Raw genomic sequence first — 6,184 nt, forward strand, 5'->3', positions numbered from 1 at the left:
GCAGAGGCAGGCGGATCTCTGTGAGTTCAAGGCCATCCCAGTCTACAAGAGCTAGTTCCAGGACAGGAACCAAAAGCTACAGAGAAACCCTGTCTCGGAAAATCAAAAAAAAAAAAAAAAAAAAAAACTAAAAACACAAGCCTGTCTTTGGGCTGGAGGGCAGATATATAAGTTTGCAATGGGACATTCCTTAAACCCAGGAAATTGAAGAGAGAGCAGTAAACCTAAGGGGTTGAATGAACCCAATTTGAAATTCCTTTTAGTTCTCTTCTGATGTTCACTTGGCTCAAGGAAGCACTACCCAAGTGAGCACGCACCCCATGTAGATCCATGGGATACAAGACCAACTACCGAAAAGACTATTTTTCTTTGAGTCTGCAGTCTTGATTTTTTTTTTCTTTTTGTTTTTGTTTTTCAAGACAGGGTTTCTCTGTGTAGCTTTGGAGCCTGTCCTGGAACTCACTCTGTAGACCAGGCTGGCCTCTAACTCCAAGATTCACCTGTCTCTGCCTCCTGAGTGCTGGGATTAAAGGTGTGCACCGTCACCACCTGGCTTGCAGTCTGATTTTTCCATCATAATCAGTGGGCACTTACTATTCTGCCTTCTTCCTTTTCATTTCTTTCACATCTGTAGTTCCCTGTACCAATGAAACTGGATGTTCAGAGTGTCTGGTGGTCACGCGGTGGAAGATGACCCCGATGGAACACGGGGCTGTTTCTGACACTGCACTGAGAAGCACTGACATTGCACCAGCTCCTGTGCTCTCTCCCAGCTTGCTCCTGGGGCAGATGCAGGGTTCTGTGAAAACATCGGATAGTCCTTAACTAGGGGCCTGTGTAGCTAGCTGGGAAACACCCATGCCTCAGGAAAGGGTGGGCCTAAGACACTGACCTGACTAATGAGCGGTAAATTCTTGCAGCCCCTCTGACATTGGCTTTGAGCCTGGAAGTTAAGTAGGCCCTGCTAGCCAAAGAGAGAGCAGAAGACCATCAAAGTCCTTAACCAAGTTCTTGGAAGGGACCTCCATGTGGAGGTCACTGCTTGCCTCCAAATAGACATAACTGTTGTCACATAAAAACAAATTCTTAGCCTGGCAGTGGTGGTAGCACACACCTTTAATCCCAGGACTCGGGAAGCAGAGGCAGGTGAATCTCTTGAGTTTGAGGCCAGCCTAGTCTACAGAGTGAGTTCCAGGACAGCCAGGGCTATATGGAAAAACCCTGTCTTGGGAAAAAAAAAAAATCTTGCTAGTGAACTGGGACAAATATGGTCAGTGAAAAATGAAGGGTGAAGTACAGGGATGGAGTCAGGACACTGATTAAAAACAGATGTAGACCATCGACCTCCAAGTCCAGAAACCCTGGACATGTGGACAATCAAACTCTGTCCACGGCCCCTCCAGATGTCTCTAGGTACATATTCAGCCATCCTTTCTCCCCTGCTGCCATCCTAGCCGCCCCGGCCAGCAGTCTGCTGATCACTGGTGACGCTGCCAGGCAAGCCCCCTGATTACAAAGTAAGGGTGTCAGTGTGGACCTTGAGCAACAGGACAGTTTTCCAGAGTTAAGGCCTTACCAGGTCTGTCGTTTAGCTCTGAACTATTTGCAGGCTCTAGTCTGGTGCATTAATCTATCTTCTGTTGCGTAACAGGATGCTTGGGACCAGATCATCTGTGAAGAATGGACGTTACTTGACCCGCAGCCCTGAGGGCTAAAAGTACAAGGAACATGATGGGTCTGCAGCAACATCTGGTGAGGGCCCCTTGCTGAATCTACATGGCAAAGGAGGCAATACAAGCTTCCCAGGATAGGGTCTCTCTAACCCTGGCTGTCTTGGAACTCACTGCATAGACAGGTTGTCAGGCTTGGTAGCAAATGCCTTTATCCCAAGCCAGATTACCAGCCAAAATCTTGAACATTTGATCCTCCTTCTGTGGCCTCCTGATTAAGGGTGCATACTACCCACCATGTTGGCTTCTATCTCTGTGGTAAGACAGTTTTGTATTAGAAATAAAAAAATTCTGGGACTGGAGAGATGGCTCAGAGGCTAAGAGCACTGGCTGCTCTTCCAGTAGTCCTGAGTTCAATTCCCAGCAACCACATGGTGGCTCACAACCATCTGTAATGAGATTTGGTGCCTTGTTTCTCACATGCAGGCAGAGCACTGTATACATAATAAATAAATAAATCTTAAAAAAAATAAAAGAAGAAGAAGAAGAAGTTCTGAGGCCAAGTACCAGTTAATGCATCAACCCAGCCCGAGTCAGTCCCTGGCTGCAATTACAGTACAACTCAAATCTAAAGGCCAGCCCCCACCTCATTCTCACCTCAGGGGTACAGAGCAAAGGGAGAATGGCAGGAGGGAGGGTTCCTTTTATGCTCCACTAGACAGCCTCTGATGGCTGAAACATACAGCTGTTCAAAACAAAAAAGTAACTCCATTTTTATAAGTGTACATGTGCAGAAAGTTAAATAAGAAATTAAATTTATTATGAAAAGGAACAGGGTGGGGGAGAAGGGCCAGGGATAGAAATGACAGTACTGAAGTATAATTTATGGGGTCTGGAGGGATGCCTAATCTTGGCTGTCTTCTTGACTACATCTGGAATCAATTAAAATGCAAGCAGCTGGGCACACCTGGGCGCGGTTTTACTGACTGAATCCTCTGAAGTAGGAAGACCCACCCTAAATCTGGGCCACATCTTCTGGTGGCTTTTTATCTCCTTGTCCTCACTTGTGCTGACAAGTTCACCTACCCTGTTGCTGTGAGTATTAGAACCTACTTCTTCCGGCCGGATTCCAGCAGCCCTGTAGGAATCCTTCCAGCATCAGATTGAACTGCTGAGACATCCAGTCTCTCAGGACTGAGCAACTGTCAGATCCTTGGTCTTTCTGTCATGAGACAGCCAATGCTGAGCTACCCAGATCACAGCCTGCATCCTAATAAATCACATATATATTTTGTTCTATCAGCTGTGTTCCTCCAGATAACTCTAATACACTGCTCTTGAAGAGCAGCCAAGTTCAGTTCCTAGCATCTACATTGGGCAGCTCACAGCTGCCTGTAACTACAGTTCCAGTGGCTCCAACTCTGGCCTCTGCTCCCACAAGCACCCAGATACACACATCTACACAGAAATGAAAATAAATAAATAAATAAATAGATAGATTTTCAAAAGTTTTAGGCTTTGATTCATGTACTGAGGTTTCTATACAAAAATTAAAAGTAAGGTGAACAAGATGGCCCAGCAGGTTAAGGCACTTACAGCTAAACTGCACAACCTCAGTCCAGTCTCCTTCCAAACATAGAAGGAGAGAACCAATTCTCACGAGTTGTCTTCTAACCTTACATGTGCACCATGGCATGTGAGTGACCATACAAACACACACACATACATATACAAATAAATAAATGTTTAAAATGTGATGCACATTTTAAACCAGGCACAGTGATGCACACCTGTAATTAGCACTCAGGAGGCCACAAAAAGATCAAAAGTTAAGATTACAGCTGGTGATCTGACTTGGGGTAAAGGTACCTTGCTGCCAAGCCTGACAAACTGAGTTCCATTTCTGGGATTCACATGGTAGAAGGAAAGAACCAACTTGCAAACTGTCCTCTGACCTACACACATGCCATTGTGTCATTGTGTGCACCTACACATACACACAATATAAATAAATGTAATAATTTTAAAAAATCAGGGCAATGATGGTATACACCTTAAATCCCAGCACTTGGGAGGCAGAGGCAGGAGGATCTCTGCGAGCTCGAGGCCAGCCTGGTCTACAAAATGAGTTCCAGGACAGCCAGAGATGTTACACAGAGAAACCTTGTCTTGAAAAACAAAACAACCACCCCTCCAAAAAAAGATTTCCTTATTTCATGTGTACGAATGGTTTGCCTGCATGTATGTATGTAGGTGCTGGAAACCAAATCTGGGTCTTCTGCAAGAGCAAGAAGTGCTCCTAACTGTTGAGCTAACTCTCTAATCGCAATAATAATTAAAAAAAAAAAAAAAACAACAGGCAGTAGTGATACATGCCTTTAATCCCAGCACTTAGGAGGCATAGGCAGGTGGACATGCAATCTGGTCTACAGCATGAGTTCCAGAACAGCCAGGGCTACACAGAGAAACCCTGTCTCAAGAAACAAAGACAGAGGAAGCCCATTCTTCTCCAGTCCTATCCAGACATGGCAGAAGCAAGATGAGACCTGCCCCGCCGAAAAAGATAGGTATTTTGAAAATACCTTGACTTCAAAATTGAAGTCAAAAGGTATGTTACATTGGAGAAGAGATTTTGCTTTTGTTTCTACAGGAAATGAGAGACTGTGGATTCATTCTGAATTAAGAAAAATCAGGTTTGATCAAGGAAGACGACCTGAGAAATCTCCAGTAGGAATAGATGGCCCAGATGTCTTAGTTCTACATCCAGAACAGATTCAAGACTGCTGCCTGAGATGATCAAGATTCACAGGATACTCCAGTCAGGACTTGATCATAATTATAAATTTTCTTTAGGTCCCCATAAGATTATCAGCACCTCCAACCAGCAGGAAGTATTCTGGAATACTATGCCCACATTCCCAAAAAAATGGACTATGGATATTTTCCTTTGTTTTTTTTAAAAAAAAAGAGGGGGAAATGGTGGGGGACAATTCTGTATTCTGTCAATTATGTTTTAAATAAACGCTAATTGGCCAGGCAGGAAGTATAGGCAGAACAACCAGACAGGAAATAGAGGCAGGAGAATTCTGGGAAGGAGGAAGCCCATTCCTCCCCAGTCCTGTCCAGACACGGAAGAAGTAAGATGTGGCCTAACCCACTAAAAAGGGTACTGAGCCATGTGGCTAACATAGATAAGAATAATGGGTTAATATAAGTTTTTTTTTTATATATATTTATTTATTTATCATTATACAATATTCTGTCTGTGTGTATGCCTGCAGGCCAGAAGAGGGCACCAGACCCCATTACAGATGGTTGTAAGCCACCATGTGGTTGCTGGGAATTGAACTCAGGACCTTTGGAAGAGCAGGCAATGCTCTTAACCTCTGAGCCATCTCTCCAGACCCGGGTTAATATAAGTTATAAGAGCTAATACGAAGCCTGAGCTAATGGGCCAATCAGTTTATAACTTAAAAAAAAAAAAAAACGGGGTTGGAGAGACGGCTCAGTAGTTAAGAGCACTGACGGCTCTTTCAGAAGACCCAGGTTCAAGTCCCAGCACCCACATGGCAGCTCACAACTGTCTGTAGCTCCAGTTCCAGGGGATTGAACCCCCTTACACAGACATACATGCAGGCAAAACACCAATGTACATAAAATAAAAATAAATAACTAAAAAAAAACAGAAACAAACAGAGGCTGGAGAGATGGCTTAGTGGTTGAGAGCACTTGCTGCTCTTCCAGAGGACCTGGGTTCAGTTCTCAATGGGTACATTGGGCAGTTCACAACCATCTGTAACCCTAGCTCCAGGGGATCTGATGCCTTTGCCCTGATTGGGCAGCTGCACTCACATAACTGTACCCACAAACAGACACATACACCTACAAACTATTAAAAGTAATAAAAATGAATCTTTTTAAAAAGGGCCAATAAGCCGGGTGATGGTGGCGCACGCCTTTAATCCCAGCACCCGGGAGGCAGAGGCAGGCGGATCTCTGTGAGTTTGAGACCAGCCTGGTCTACAGAGCTAGTTCCAGGACAGGCTCCAAAGTCACAGAGAAACCCTGTCTCGAAAAACAAAAGTAAAAATAAAAATAAAATAAAAAGGGGGCAATGGTAAGGGCTGAGGATGAGAGGGGATCTATGAAACTGTAAAGGAATTTAAGTGAGGGCTTAGAGTGTTTGCCCAGCACACACAAAGCACTCAGTTCCATCCCCAGACCTTGAAGAAAACAAAAAAGGAAGCTGGCCAAACCTGGTGGTAGAAGTCTAATCCTAGCTCTTTGAAAGGTTGAGACAGATCACAAGTTCAGGGCCTGCCTGGGTTACGGAGTTTTTCAGTAAATTGGGGAGAATCACTCGGGAGGAAGAAAGGTAGTTAAAGAATTCACTAAAATCTTGGGGCAGAAGCCAGCAGAGGCACTGGGAGCATTTCCGACTGTATAAAATGTGATTCTGGAGAGCAGCCACAGGACAGAAACCAAGAGCCTCGGAAGCAGGCCTGAAGAGGAGT

Source organism: Chionomys nivalis, chromosome 17, assembly GCF_950005125.1.
Source record: "Chionomys nivalis chromosome 17, mChiNiv1.1, whole genome shotgun sequence".
Lineage (NCBI taxonomy): Eukaryota > Metazoa > Chordata > Mammalia > Rodentia > Cricetidae > Chionomys > Chionomys nivalis.